Here is a 4,069-nt window from a genome sequence, read left to right on the forward strand (position 1 = left end):
AGCAACAGTGCAACCAGTGAGTCTGCTTGTTCTCAGATTGCACCACATTTTTGAGACTAAACTTGCCGTGCTCTCCCAATTCGAATTATCCCATATTCACTTCCACTTTTGCTCGTTATGACTCCGGCCATGTACCCAACCGCCCAAGGTCACTCATGGCCAGCAGCGGTTCTCCAGTTTTAGTTCATGTCAGCCGAATGAGTCTTTGAATTAGTCGGACCTCACCTTTCTTGTTCCATACAAGTTGCAAAAGAAACATTATTATCATTATTTAATCGAGTATCTCCCACTGTTTATGACATTGTCCCCTTTTCGCGCAATCCCCACTACCAGTAACCCCCCTATCATACCTCAGCCTGACTGTAAACGCATGATCATGCCAGACGGTATGTTACTCACAAGTTGGCAATATACATTATTATTATTAACTCTGCACACTTATAACCTAGCAAATCAGAAGTACGATTCTTCTCGATCTCGTCCAGTAAGGCTGCCAGGCCTCTGTCTTTACACTTACAACTTGGCCATGAATTAGTTCTGAGCCTATAACAGATTAATTTCTCTCAAATTACATGTTTGTGACACTGTGGTTAGTAATATATTAGTGAACTGAGAGAGTTCTGTGTAGCCTCCAGATCATAGGTCATCTAGGCCATCTACTTAACCTGTCGGGAAATCAAGGCACATGAGAATGCCATGTTTGGATCCTTGTTATCCCTCATTCGTGTCGATCACATGTCCGTTTGCTGGATGTGCTCTTATCTCCTGCTTGCTGGCTACGTGAAACATGTCAGGCCACTTAGCTAACGAAGTAGCGCCAAGATGATGCATATTCAGCAATGTCCGAGATTGTGAGATGTTTTAGTGAAACGGCTCATCTGTCCGATCCTGCCTAGCCAGGACTCAGAGGCGCACGGTTTCAAACTTAGTGAGCAAGCCTCATTTAATACGCCAAAGACCTGAGAACCATTGTGGAGAAGCTGTCTAAGCTAAAGTTTGGATGACGTCCCCTTTGCCAACTAAATGCTGTTTTCGATGAAGGAAGCTGTCTTTGCCCGCCACCTAGAGGTGTCTTCATAGGATCACATCCGGAACATTTTGCTCAGTCGTGGCCGTCTTACCCAAGCAAATAAAGTGAGCTCCCCGAGAAAATACAGCCAATAGTTGCTTTAGGATTAAATACACTTCGATGACTCACTGATACCGAGAGGCCCAGATGCGGAATGTTGTTCGCCCTAAAACGCCAGCACATATGAGGCTATCTTGCTCGGAGCTTTAAGGGAACTAGGGGGCGAAGCATCAATAGTGAGCAACATATTCGGACTGAGACAGTACAGGAGTGAGATAACGTTGAAGTGCGTTAACCAAAAATGGTGGCGGAGAAACCTTCGGAGGTGGACCTATGGAGCACAAAATATTGTATGTTTACCCTTACTCACGATTTTCAGGATCAAACAACAAAGACGGGGCTGTATGATCCCTGGAGGGAATTCAACGACTGAGAGAACGTCTCTTGAGTTTGTTTGTGTCTGCTGACTTCCTTTCGCAATCTCCCAAAGTCTGCTGTGATGTACTCTACTTTATACTGTTGTTTTTCATTATCGACACAAGCCGTAGCGCCAAATGAGCCAGTGTAACGAAGACTATATCCTGTCGCTTAAGGGACAAATTTGTGATTAGTGCTTTTAAAAGGAATGGTGTGTTGCCATGACCTAGCAAGCTGAGAAGTAAGATGATGAGAAAATTTATGAAAAGACAAATGAGCCTTTTTATCTGTGACCACGCAGTAGGGAAATACGCAGGACTGCACCCACATGGACTCCGGGTTTAACCTCCTCCTAGTTAGCATAGCGTGGTCTTACGGCTTCTGAATTTCGAGTCTTACCTTGGCAAATTGAAACCAGTTATGTGTGCGTCCGTTAAAAGTGGATGTTGTAACGCAGTTGAAAGTCTACTGTATCTGCATGTGCGTTTATCATGTGATCTGATGTGTGACTCACCCTCTATCCCTCTCTCCCTATTGCAGGTACTACGGACGAGCCACCACGAGCCCCGGACAGGAAAGAATAGCCCGCTTGTACATCCCCTGATTGACCTTGACCTAACTTTGGACCCCCGACTTTCGCCTTGGGTTTCGGTTGAATACACGTGTGTTGTTGCTACGCTCTGTCTTCTTTCCTGTGTCACCCGACCTGTGCGAACGTGTGCTGTGCCGTGTGGATTCAGTACTACCAATCTCTGTCTGCACATTTCAGAACCAACGTATGCCGTCACTACATCTTCTCGAACGCCGAAAACCGCTGACCTCCTGACTTCCCACGCTACAGTGTGAGTCTTGCTCTCTGGTCTCTGTTGCCCAATCGTCGGAATAATTCTAAATATTGGCTCCCAATTTCCGACCAATCAGAGCTCGGCTTGAAGTCGGACAGGACATTCGCTCTTCGACCAATCAACTGTGAAAATGACCTGTGGGTACTTGCAACACCCGAGGCCGGTGCAAAGGCCGTCGGTCTGTGCGTATACTTAACCGGAAACTGAAAACTAGAAAATTAGACTTTGAAACTTAGTCCGTAACCCTGCAACCTATTGGTGTGTGTCCGACTTGTCGATAGTTCACAGGGGCTTGTTTGGTCCTCTTTAAACTTGTTTGAGAATTGCTGTTTTTCACTGGTGTGAGAGTTTATCCTTAGTTTTGTCACATACAAATTGGACCTGCATGATAAATACCCCATTTTCGACTGTACAGTTATGCATAGTCGCTGAATGGTGCTTTAGTTATCACTGATTTGTGTCGATAACACTCCCCTCACATGCATGTAGAGACCGTGTAAGTCGCCGGGGATTATATTTAAAAAGCGTTACACCTTACACAAAGACGGAGAGCGACTGGAACAAACACTTAAAAACGCTTTTGCAGTGCATATAAACCAAATTAAGGTTATGTTTATTATTAAAATCCCTCGTAGCCTTTAGTGAATTCCTCGTAAGTCACAAAAATGAAGAACCGAAAAGTTGTGGTAATAGTTATATTCCATAGCTTTTGTTTGCTCTAGATTTGAACGGATATCACCCATCCATGAATAGTCCTGACTCGGTTGCCTTCTTTCACGCACGTTAAAGTCACTGAAAACTCTGCAGTCGCCGTACACGCTGCATTTTTAAGAGAAAGATTTCCGGAGGGATCCATAGATCTATATAGTAGACACAGTAGAGCAACTGTAATGTAAGCTTTACAATACTTGATCGGCTGCAGTCTAGGTTTCCGTACTTAGCAGTGCCGAATTAGGACTCCTAGTCCATTATGTTTGGCAGATCTGTGCGAAGTACTTCCTACTCTGTTTAAAAATCTGTCTCTGGCTTTCACTAAATCCAAGGTGTCTGAGTTGGGGGATCGATGAGCAATTTTTTCCGTCAAGTTTATTTCGAGTGCTTCGAACATCACACACCACGGCTAAGTTATTTCGCTGCGAAGACGTTAGAATTTATCATGGTATGATGGCTTGCGAACCTTGCCGACGCAGTGACCTAGATTTCCTCTATTAATGTATGCTGCCTGTCAGAAACAAGGATACAGGACGCAAGTACTGTAATTGAACTGAATTCCCCTTCACTCTCTCCCAGGTCGCGGCTTCGCATCTCTGGTGATGCTGGGGTGGGTACTGTGCTGAGCGATCGAGCAGAAGATTGGATACAAGGTGATAGTCATCTCTGTGCGGTTTGTTTGGCAAAATCTTTGAAACAGCCTCGAGAAATGGAGGTCCACCGCACACTGTTTATTGTGTCTGCTTACGCCCCAACTGGCTGTAGCTCTGAATCCGCCAAAGACAGTTTCTGTAACGTTCTAGGTGCTCTCTTACCACGTGGTAAAAGCTAATATATCTTTGTGGTTGACGTTAACGCTGAGGTAAGTAGGTTAGGCGCGGATGAGGCCTGATTGGATGGTCGTTTTGGACTGGACACGTAACGTACGGAGAGCTCCGGCTTCACGTTTGTGTCGGTACGGACTGCTTCATTATTTCATCGATCACAAAGTTAAAAAGGAATGGAGAGAGTGGGCATCCCTGACGGA

The sequence above is a fragment of the Opisthorchis viverrini genome (genome assembly GCF_000715545.1).
Source record: "Opisthorchis viverrini unplaced genomic scaffold opera_v5_113, whole genome shotgun sequence".
Classification (NCBI taxonomy): domain Eukaryota; kingdom Metazoa; phylum Platyhelminthes; class Trematoda; order Opisthorchiida; family Opisthorchiidae; genus Opisthorchis; species Opisthorchis viverrini.